Source organism: Physcomitrium patens, chromosome 11, assembly GCF_059467195.1.
Source record: "Physcomitrium patens ecotype Gransden chromosome 11, ASM5946719v1, whole genome shotgun sequence".
In the NCBI taxonomy this organism is placed as follows: domain Eukaryota; kingdom Viridiplantae; phylum Streptophyta; class Bryopsida; order Funariales; family Funariaceae; genus Physcomitrium; species Physcomitrium patens.
Window position 1 is genome coordinate 11,980,246 of NC_143420.1, and position 12,921 is coordinate 11,993,166.

Here is a 12,921-nt window from a genome sequence, read left to right on the forward strand (position 1 = left end):
ATAATAATAATAATATAATGATAAAAATATAAATAAATAAATAAATAAAGAAATTTTTATGGAATTAAATTTTTGAGTGATTTATTATTGTGAATATGAATTATTTGTAGACTTATGGCTTGATTGCTTAGATTATTTGAGAAGAATAAAGAATGATTTGATTAGGATTTAAATAATAGCTATAGCATTTAAAATTTACATAATTAATTCACATATTGTGAACTAGAATAAACTTCCAATTAATAAAGAGGATTTAATAAAGAGCCTCTTTATTAATTATTAATAAAAAATTATTAGTAGGAGATTTGAATGCATTGCTTTAGTGAAGTAAAAATATGAGCCAACTAATATTTTTTACTTGAAAGAGGCTTGATCTACAAAGGTAGAATTTTGGAAGTAGCTCATCAAGGACATATTGTACAAACATGGAGAGTTTAAAAGAGATGGAGAAGTTAGAAAGAGGTTCTTTTGTTATTGTATTTAAAGCAATGTAATTGAAAGTTGACATTGCTAAGAAGATATTTTTGTTATATTCAAGGCATTTTTATAGAAAAAAATATATCAAAATTTTCTTAAGATAGAATATTGTCACAATTAATAGTAGATGATAAATTTCTTCTCATAAATTTTTATTTGAATATTTTTCAAGATCCAAGTTTAATTATAAGATCCATGATAAAGAGCTTTTTCAATTGTTGATTCATTTTAAGAATGGCACCAATATTTGGTGTGAATCATGAAACTAACTCTTTTATAGCTTTAGAATAAAAATTGCACTTATGGTGCCAAAACCACAATTAATAGGTGAAGTTAGTATAGGAAAATTTTATATGAGAAGAAATTAGTATTAATTATAAAGAGAATTATTGACAAAAAATTATGTATAAAATTCTTAGATAATTATCTCTTCTTAGGATAAGACTTTTGATTATCTTATTGCTGATATTGTTCTTAAAAGCAATTAATAATGGATCAATCAAAGTCTTTCTATACAAACAAGATTCAAAGAAGAGTGTTAAAAAAAAATTCAAAAAAGACCAAAAATGAAGATTATATGAATTGAATTTTTTTATCTCATAATAAGCCCATATTAAAAAAATCTAGATTAAAAGAAGAAAAATTGCTAGAATTTAGGAAAAGAAGGCCAAAAAGAATCCAAAAAATATTATTTTATCTTTTTATTTTTTTTCTTCTTAGATTTTAATTATGAAAGATTTAACATAATGTGGCTAGTATTGTATTATTTTTGGCTTAGTTGAATCTTCTTTTATAGTAGAATTCTTTTACTTTGCAACAACTCTCATTAAATTTTGCCAAAGTAGTAATATTTTTTACTTTGCAGTCATTTTATGTTGTGCAAAGAATCTTTGATTTTTAGTAGCTCACCATTATATAGTAGTATTGCAGTAAGACTTATACTTTGCAATTTGGCGTGGTCCTTCTTTAGTTGATTCCTCTCTAGTTATATTTCTCTTCTTTCTATTCTTGTTTTGGCTAGAAGTATAGCAACGGTGTTGTTAGGTTAACTTGTGTTGCTTAGTTAAAATTGTTGCCTTGCAAAAGATTATTGCTACAACAACTGAAGATCTTAGATCTTCATTCATTATAGTTTAGGTGATTATAATATTATCATTCTAAAATCAATTGTTGATAGCTACTAATTCTTTTTAGTTTGGTATTTTCTTGCACTAGTATTGGATCTACTTTGAAGCTACGACAACTCTCTTGTATTATTTTTTGTTCTTTCCTTGATTGTTATTGTTGCAATATTGTTCGAAAAATCAAAGTATTCTTGTTATAGTTATTGTTCTTAGTTTTATTTCTATTATGTAGTAGTCAAGCATAGTAGAAATATTAAGTATGGCCATAATGTCAATTTAATTTTTTAATATTAGGTGTTGGTCATTTTTGGCATTGTATGTTGATTCTAGTTCTAGTTGTTATTTTCTAAATTCAAAGTCTTGTAGATGTTGCAATTAGAATAAGGCTATGGAGTACTATAAATTTGAAATATTGTATTGTTTTTTTGGCACTAGTCCCTATTTAGATCTATATTTTTTTGGTTTTGACTATAGATGTTTTTTTTTAAAAAAGTAGCAATATTGTATAATTTGTTATCTTAATTAAAAAAGTTCTAAGCACTTACCTATAAAAAAAATTAAATTAAAAAATTAAAAATTAAAATTAAAATTTCTTAATAATTCTAATAAAATCCTAGATAAAATCTAATTAAACCTATGTAATTCTAATCAAATCTTAATTAATTCTTATAAAATCTTTGAAAATTTCTAAAAAGAATTCTGAAATATTAAAGGATTTTTAATTAAAAACTTATAAATAAATTTAAAACTAAATATTTAAAAAATACTAAAAAATCATGAAGAAATATTAAAAATAAAAATCCTAAGTAAATCTTAATTAAATCTCAATAAAATCTCAAAAAAATCCTAAATAAAATCTTATATAATCTTTAAAATATCCATAAAATATCCTAAATAATTCCTAATTAAATCATGATAACATCTCAATAAAATCCTTAAAATATTTTTAAAAAAATCTTAATAAAATCTTAAAAAAACTTAATAAAATCCTAATAAAATTTCTATAATAGATTTAAAATCCCAATGATTATTATTTTTTTATTTTTATTAAATTATTTTTTGCATTTTAATCTTGAAGCAAAAAAAATTACACAAATTTTAAGAAAAATTGTACATACTAATTGGAAAAAAAAACTCCTAATATTTTTAGGTGTTGGTCATCCTCTTCTTTAAACATGGATGTTGTTCTTCTAGCAACAATTACTTCTTATTGAATTGTGTAGTTGCTCTTCAAATTCAAAGCAATATAGAATTCCAAATCTATAATGCCCTCACAAAATTTTGCTTAAATTAAATAAGCAGGTTTTTCAAAATCATTGAAAATCTCTTTGATCCTAAAATTCAGATATTTGAAATACTAATCCAATCAAACTCTTATATCTTTCATTCTAATCATTGATTGACTTGAGATTCATTAAAAACGTTTGAAACAAGCTCATTTAAAAATTCACAAAATTTCACTTGTATATCTATTATTTTACTTACAAATTTCTTCTATGTTTAAATTAATTTTTATTTTTTAAAATCCAAATACATTGAAAATATATTTTACTTTAAAAAGCTTTCAAATTTCAATATAAATCCAATTCACTCAAAATAAATGCTCATACAATCTTTTTAAATTTTTTTCTCTAATATTATTTTTTAATTAAAAAAAGAATCCCAAAATTGCCATAGATGCACAATTTTGTATCTTATGATCTAGTTTCAATCTTAATTCATAACAATTCCTCTATAAATATCAATTTCTAAGTTTTTAAGATAAATTTTGCTACAAACTACTCTTTATTTTTTCTTTAAGGTATTTTTATGTATATTTTTTTAATCTAATATATATATATATATATATATATATATATATATAGTTTTATTATGACCATATAAAATGAATAGAAGCCCATCTTATAAAAGGCAACATTTGCACTTATTAATTTTTCTACTTTCTTGACTATTATCTCAATTTTTAAGACAATTGCTTCAATATTTTAAATTAATCTTTTTTTCTTTTTTTGATCTAATAGTTATATTAAAATATAAAAATAATATATTTTTGCTTATTTCTAATTTTCTTTTTTCTTCTATGGTTTGATGGTGAAGATGTGGTGTAGTTGTTGTGTTGTTAGTTGCAGCATAGAAACAAGTTGCTTATGGTGGTATTTGTGATTCAATATAATTTAACTAGAAGAATACTATAGTTAGATATTGAAACGTAAAGTACACTTGGTTGGTAATAAAGACTATAAGCTCTATCTAGTTACTTAGCTTCATTCAATGTATAAAATTATTTAAGAAATTGGTATTGCTATTGAAGGTTGTTGTTACATAGTTTGAGCTGGAATTGTTGATTTTCTACCAATTTCCTTCCTTGTTGTTTTGCATGCTACAATAGTATCAAGTGTAATCCATGAATGGTTATAATGCAATCAGATAAAAATAGTTGGTTGGTAGTAGATTATCAATTATAGTAGAAAAATTATTTAATTGATAAGCTTAGTTTCTTCTTGCAATGAATCTTAATCTTAAATAATAAAATTTAGTATTGTTTGATAGCAATTAACAATAGAAAGTGCAAACAATATCTAAGATTAATTTGGAAGTAATTTTTGTTCAAAGTTCAAGTTGGAGGCAATTTTTGTTCAAAATTTAAGTTGAAGGCAATTCTTATTGGACATATCCAAAGAAAAATTACATCATTTCTATTATCATTGGCTTGCTATATCTTTTCACTAGGACATCAATAATTAGTATTATATTTAGACTTGTTTCAAAAATAATCTATCTTTTTTAAAGAATTTTCAAGAAAATAAACTTTGTAAAAGATAAACAATTGAAACTAGGATAAAGTTTGATTGTATGAAATTAAGTTGAATTTGGATAAATTTAAGATTTGGATGAACTTAGAATTTGAATGAAATTAGAATTTGAATAAACTTAGGAGTTTGATGAATTTTTATTTGTGGATGAAATTTTATTCTTAAATAAAAAATCATTAGTAGATGAATTATGATTAAAAAAAAAATTCTTAATTGCATGCAACTTTTTGAATTGATTGATAGACATGTGCTAGATAAAAATTTCTATAAAAGAAAACAAAATAGCTATTGATCAACAACAAACATTTTGATTGTAGATAAAGTAATTTCATCTTTGAATAATAGAGTCAATATTGATTGTTGATTTAATCTTTTTTAATCAATTTTAATTAAATATGTCCTTAGATGTTTTTATATATTAAATTAAAAATAATTCTTTTAAATCTCATTAATCTTTTAAATTTGAATTCAAAAATAATCTTTTCTATTTTAAAATATGCTTATATATTTCAAAAGATGAAGTACAATAAATTTTTCTTAAAGTTCATCACAATATTCTATTTGTTAGATATTTTAAATACAACAAGACCTTGGATTTAATTTCAAGAGATTTTTAGTGGCCTCAAATACAAAAGACAATAAAAGACTTTATACAATCATATGATACTTATTGATGATGAAAAATTCCTTATTATTAACCTTATGAACTTTTCCAACCATTACTTCTATTAGAACAACCATAGTCAATTGATTATATAGATTTCACTAAAAATCTTTTAATTTTAAGCTCTTATGATTTTTTATTTATATTATTATATTTTTTTACTAAGATGGCACATTTTGTAAAATATACAAATAAATATTATAAGTGAAGAAACAACAAGTCTCTTTCTTTATAACATCTATTGCTATTATTGAAGGTGAATATAAAATTATCTTTGGCCTTCTATCTTCAAATTGATAGACAAATAAAATAAGTGAATTAAATTTTAGAATAATATTTAAGATATACAATCAATTACTATCAAGATGATTAAAAAATTCTTTATTATTAAAAAAATTATTATAATAATTAGATACATTCTTCTAATCAATAATTATCTATCTATATTAATTATAATTATCATCTTTAATTTAATACCTTTAATTTTTTAAAGTTGATAATTTGATTACAAAAGATTTGGAGAATTATTTTCTCAGAGCTACATGTGAAAATAAAAGAATAATTAATAAAATCTTAAAAATAATATTACATCAATTTAGATGTTTATTGCAAGGAACAACCTCAATTCTATGTAAGCAATAAGATATGATTATTATTTTGCAATATCAAAATTATTTTTTTTTATTATAATTTGGTTTACCATAAACTTAAATCATTTCTTATATATAAATATATCAATCTCTTTGTACATCAATTATATTTATTAAAGTCTATGAAGACCTATCTTATATTCTATATGTCTCTTTTCAAGTCATATAAAACAATGGATAAATTGAAAAGAAGACAAATTCCACATCCTTCTATAGAAATAAATAACAATCAAGATTTTCAAATAGAAGAGATTTTAGACTCAAGGCATTGTTAAAATAAGTTAAAATATCTTATACCATGGAAATGATATGATATTAATAAATACATACATTACCATTCATAAATCTTGTAAATATAGCAAAGAAGATTGATAGTTTTTATTAACTACATGCATCAAAATCAAGATGAAGATTGAAGAAATTTCTTGCTAGAAAGCAAAGCAAGTTTAATAAAGATTGCATTCTATTTTCTATCTTAGATTATGATTCTCTTTACAATTGTGGCATTCAAAAGATGAAAGATAAACAACCTATACCTTCAATTCAAGACCTATTTTATATTAAATTATGAAATAAACCATTAAAATTGTCATAGCTTTCAAGATAATGTAACAAATATGAATATTCTCAAGAACAACATATTCTACATCAAATAGATAGCAAAGTACAATGTATTTAATATCACGGCCTTCAAATAGACTCTTGATGTTTGGTGATATTATTTGAAGTAAGAACCACTCTTCATGGTATTTCAAATATTTTTTTTGAAAGAATTTATAAAGATATCAATAATGATTAAAGAACAAGGTAGACTTTTAATCCTAATATGAGACACTATCAATAATTGAGAGCACATATCAACTACTATTGTCGTATTACGTGTTGTCTTGCTCGGGAATGCACCAGGCACTTAGTTGTAGAAGGTGACGTTGTGTTTCACAAGTATCTAAGAAATCCTAATAGATTTCATCCATACGAGAAGAATATAATCTGAAGTTCAATTAAAAAGTACTAAAAACACTCTTCTTAGTAGCCTTAACCAAACATAAATCCCAATTACCTTGTTACTTTCATATTTAAGCTATTTAGATTTTTCTTGTAAGCTCCAATCCTAATCAGTGAGCTTTAATAAGTTGTAACATCCAATCCGATTGTCCACTTGATGTAAAATTTTGTATGTAATTTTCAATGTAAGTCTTCTATATGCTCAAGAAGTTTTAGCCCAATCCAACTTATAAATTGTAAAAAAACCTCCAAAAATTGCACTGATGTCACTCGATCGCCAACTTGAAAAGTGAAGTAAAAATCCCAGCAGTGATTTCTCCCTTTCCAACTATTAACTTTGACTCAAAATAGATGTATAGCTTAATCTTCAATTCCTTCAACACCATGTCAAATTTCACCTTGATCCAATTGATAGATCTCTAGATATCATAGAAATCCTATCCAACCTCAAACTGCCAACTTCCAAAATCCTCTTGTGCTAAAAACTAGATATCTCTAAACCATGCCGTTAGATTATCACAAAATTTTGTATACACTTAGCCCACCTAATAATCCAAACAATATCAAATTTTCAACCATAGATGTTATACCAATTGCACGAATTAGCCAAAATTGCTAGCCCTAATTATATTATATAAAACCCAAATCTCCAATACAAACCCAAACTTTGAACAAAAATTGCTAAGTCCTCCAAAATCCTCCAAAAACAATCCTTATGCCTTTGAAAAGAACTTCAAGCTAGCTCTCAAATTCTATCCTCAAATCTTCAAATGAATCCTTATTTTGCCCTAGGCCGTCGTTTTTGTGGCTAGAGGTCTGATTTTGACCCTGTCTCACAAACGGCCAATCCCCGAGTATCAATCTAACCTATCCTAAGAATTTTTTAGCCCAATCCTACTCTCAACTTAATCTTAGTACCAAATATAGTAATTATTTACCTCTTATAATCTGATTTTATCAATTTATGGTCTTTCTAAGGTAGTAGAAGAGTCTCTACAACCTACAAGGTAAATTTACTAACTAACTTTCAACTTATTAACTATTAAGATAAGAAAATAACCTAAGAGGCTTTTATAAAAGCCATGTTTAGACACTTCAAATTATAATTAAACTAAGATAATTAGATATTAATTAGAAATTCAATTTTAATTATAATTTTATTATAAAGTCGTATTACATCACGACATCCCCTCCCTCTTAACCTACGCATCGTCCAGCATGCGACAAATGAATCATATGCCATAATTGGCATCTCATCCTTTCTTTATTTTCTTCATTAAATCTTTTATTTTTATTTTTACTATCTTCTTCAAAACAATTGTCTCTTTTAAAAATATCGATATCTTCAACATGATCCTTCATATTGATTTTTCTATCTCGTCTTTTAGAAATCTTCACTCGCTTCTCAACAACAAGTGTTTTCAACTTGATACTATCTAACCCCCTTAATGAATATGTGGCATTATCATGAACCGTTACTATCACACATGGTCTAAACCAACATTTTGAAAACTTTCGTAAAGTACTATGTTGGTTATCTAGATTGCTATCATAAACAAGTACTCAATCTCCTTCTTCAATTGCTCTAGGCCTTAATCGATGTTGGTTATCAAATCAAGTCTTATTTTCTAATCTTACTTTTTGTAACCTTTTTAATGTTAGTTCCTGTCACGGACACAGAATACAGACTTGATATCTACCAAGAAGTTTAAGAAGAACTGGCAAGAACTAGATTAATCAGATGAATACAAGAACAACACCGGAGAGGTGAGCTAGAGCTCCAAGAGATGTGTTGTCGAGACTGAAGAACTCTTCAGCCTCGATTCCAATATATACTCCTATTTAGGAAGCTTCTCAAGTAACTTCTACCAACTAGGAAGCTTCTAGAAGATTCCAGAGACTTGCTTCTAGAAGGTTCTAGAAACTTATCTCTAGAAGGTTCTAAGGACTATGTCCCGAACATCTTCTACCAACTAAGAAGCTTCTAGAAGGTTCCAGAGACTTGCTTCTAGAAGGTTCCAGAGACTTGCTTCTAGAAGTTTCTAGAAGCTTGTCTCTAGAAGGTTCTAGAAACTTGTCTCTAGAAGGTTCTAAGGACTATGTCCCTAACAGTTCCATATCTTCTGATCTTTATTGAAGTTGCTTAATTCTAATGGCTAGTAATTCCTCTCTTGTCAACCCATCTTCCCGTGGTAGCATACTCCAAGTTATCACATTTTCTTAAATTGGCATAATTGATTTTTGACCTATCATAAGTTTTATTGGCATATATCCTATCACCGAACTATGAGTTGTTTGATCAGCCCATAAGGCATAAGGTAGAAGTTGAGGCCATTTTCTCACTTTTCCATTGCAAGTTTTAACTAAGGCTTTTAGAATTAGTGGATGCCCATGTTCACTCTTTACATTCCTCTCTAGATTATAAGCAGTAGTTAATGATAATTTGATGCCATATCTCTTAAAAAAATCACGAGCTTTATATACATCTAATTCTCCTCGATTTGTAGTGAAATTTTCCACACATTCATAGCAAAAAATAATTTCTTCAAGAAAAACCTGCAAATTTTCTCTGTGGATTTTGTTCTTGGTGCCCTGCCTTCTACTTGGTTTGATAAATCTTCACGAGCCAAAACTAAATATCTCATTTGCCATAGTCCTATCGACATAATAACCAAATCCACAACCCATTTAAAATGAATAGCCAAAGGATGTGTCAAATATAATCCATCTCGATATCATATATTTGAATACATTTAATAAGTTACACAAGATTCTACAAATAAAGTTACATCTCAATACATATTTTTCTATCAATATCATTCTTTTATTTTAGCAAAAGTAGCCCAAATTCCTCTATGTCTTGCCCATAGACTTTCATTAAACTCCTTGAATAGTCTTTGTTGATCTTCTTTGGTACCTACTACTCGTCTTGGCATTCCAATTCCTTTCATTGGTCTCTTCCATAAAAACCTTTCTTGAAGCAAAAATCCATAAGCCTTTTTTCTTATTTGATTAAAGTTTTTTGTTAACCAATTTTCTTGTTTTATCAAGGTATTCAAATAAAGACCAATTTCTAGTAATTCTCTTTTATAAAGTTCTTCAAAAAACATCTTATCTTCTTTATTAAGATTTGATACTGAATAAAATTTTGTTCCAACATCATCAATATCTTCAAACCTCTCATCTTCTCTTTTTTATACTACTCAAGATAACATATTTGCTACCAGATTGTCTTTCCCTCTAATATGCCTAAATTCTTGATTTAGTGATTTGATATAAGTAATCCATCTTAACATCGCAATATCTGGTGTTGTATAATTGGCAATCATTCTAAGTAAAGGCAAACAGTCTATTTCAATTACTACCATAGTTTCAATCAAATAATCCTTTTCAGCTTTCATAGCTGAAACAACTCTCTATATTTTCCTTTTCACCTTTGAATATTCACGTTGGTGAATACTTAAAACCTTAGCTCCAAATCGCACTGCAAATCTGTGTCCATTTGAGTCATCTTGACCTACTGCCCATCCAATAGCAATCGAATTAGTATCCACAATAAGAATCACTGGTCTATTGCACTTATAATCAACTTTTTTCAATATTGGAGGCAATATCAATAATTTCTTCAATCTTTATATTATTTTAACATATTTTTCTTCTCATTTAAATTGATAGTCCTTACGTAGCAACTCATATAATGGATCTGCTATATGAGTATAATGAAGAATCTAAATACGATAAAATACACATGTACCTAAAAACCTACGAATCTCTGTTAAAGAACTACAATCCTCTTTCATTCTCTCAATCATATCAACCTTAGTTGGATCTAGTTTTCTTTCATAAAATCTACACAAATGTCCAACAATCACAATCTCTTGTACTCCAAATATAGATTTTGTATCCGATAATGTAAGATGAACTTCTCCAAGCTGAGTCAATATTTTTTTACAATCTTATATATGATCAGCAACATACTTGCGACATCCTCTCTTATCCAAAGCTTCATCCTTGTCTTCTTCTTTGTACCCTTTTATAAGAACATCATCTAAAAAAAGGCATAGTATTCTCAGGAATAAAATCTCTCAATACCTTATTCATTCTATTCATCATATGTGCAACTGAGTTGATTGTGCCTTGAAGAAGAGTACACATTTTAACTAATCCAAGTGGTGTTCTCATTGTTGTCATATCTCTACTTCTTTCTGCAAGTTGAAATTGATCAACCTGAATATAAATCACCCATTGAATAGATTGCCCTTCATGCAAACGCCTCAGCAAATTCATCTACTATAGGCCCAATTCTTACATTTTTGATAGTTACCGCATTCACTAGGTGCATATCTTGAATAAAATGTAATGATCCATTTTTCTTAGGCATTATAAACCATCGACTAGAATATGGTGCAAAAAAAGGTTTCAAAATCTTCACCTTCATCTTTTCTTTTAATAATTCCACGAAGCTTGGTAAATATGCTCTTGGTATTGGAATTGGCCTTAGATTCCAAGGTACATGTAGTACAGTGAAAATAACCATAGGCGTTATAATATTTGGACCTACACATTTAATTTCATAAGATTCAAAGCCAAATGATCTACCATAATTTGCCAACATCTCTTTGAAGTAGGTAATTTCCTCTTGCAATAAAGAACCATCAAAACCAATCTTCAATTCTTCAAAAGTCTGTTTAGTAAACTTGTGACCAATATTCCTTGGATCCCTCAAGCTTCTTTCTCTTGATGCTTCTTCCATTTATTCTTTAAAATCTTCTGGCAAAGGTCCAGCAACCGATTTAACTTTCTTATCTATTGTCTTACATTTTGTCTTAACTATAACCTCCAGTGCTTGAAAAGATTCAATCATATTATAAACTTCTCTTGAATAAATTAGTATAATTTTATCATCATTACCTAATCCAATAGATGCAATTAATTCCAAACAATCCTCTAATCCATTTTCTTCATAAATACTAGTAATCTTTTCATTATCTTCTAATATTCCTAATCTATACAATTCTTTTTCAATAGTACTTGATTCCTTCCTTTCTTTTTTTTTTTAAATCATCAATCTTCTTATACATAATGCTTCTATTTTCAAAAATACCAATAAATCTTCTATTAAAGGTACCTACATCTCGTGAGAGTATGTCTCTTTCTATACCTCTATAATCTCGCTTTATAGTGGTACCCCCAAAAAATCCTTGAATTCTTCAATAATCTTTCGCAATGGATTTTCTCTCAATTTGTCTCAATTCTATTCATGATTTAGAGACATAGTCAAAAATTGTACTACCTTCCTCTCATCTTCACTATGAATTCGTGCATAAGTTGAACCATCATCAAGTACCTTTTTTCCATTTGAGTTGCAATAATATATGGTTGTCTCAAAATAAGAGGATAAGATGTTGTATCTTGAACAAAAAAAAATTACTCTATTGCAACATCACTAATCTGAATTTTCACATCTGGGCAAGCACCATATAATTCTCCTCGTGTATTATTGGCTATCCATATTCTCCATCCATGCTCCATATCAATTAGCCATCTTCATTCCATATAAAGATCTTAAGACATAAAGTTTACCTCTGAACCATAGTCAATCAAAGCAACAACATGCTCGTCCATATCTCCAATCTTCACTAATGCCTCTATAGTTGCTTTAGCCCAATGCTTCCAAGTATAATGACTTGAAACCTTTCTATTTTTATTACTTTGATCATCAAAACGTACCCTTTGATTATAACTTCTCCCTTCACTTGCTGATTGTTTGTAACAACTATCAAATATATCTTCTTCACTTTCATATATATGTACATCAATAGCATGATTCAATCCAACTTCTCCCATTAATTACCTCTTTTGTTTAATACTATCAATAATGACATCATGGAATTCTTTCTTGGTATTTTATAAAATTTCTTTCAATGTAAAGTCAACCTTAGCATTGAACATACATTCTTCAAGTACCTCCTTTAAATCTGTTGCCAATTCAATATCAAAGAGTAGTTTATAAGTTGTCAATTTACCTTTATCTTTCTTCTCCTTTGTTTTTTCTTCCAATATTGTTGAAGTATCTTTTGTAGGCAATTCTTGTGAAGTCGTTGCATAAGCCTTATTTCCTCGAGTTTGTCTCTTAGAAGAATTTTCTTCTTTTGAATCATCAAAATTTTCTCTCTTCTTTTCTTCCA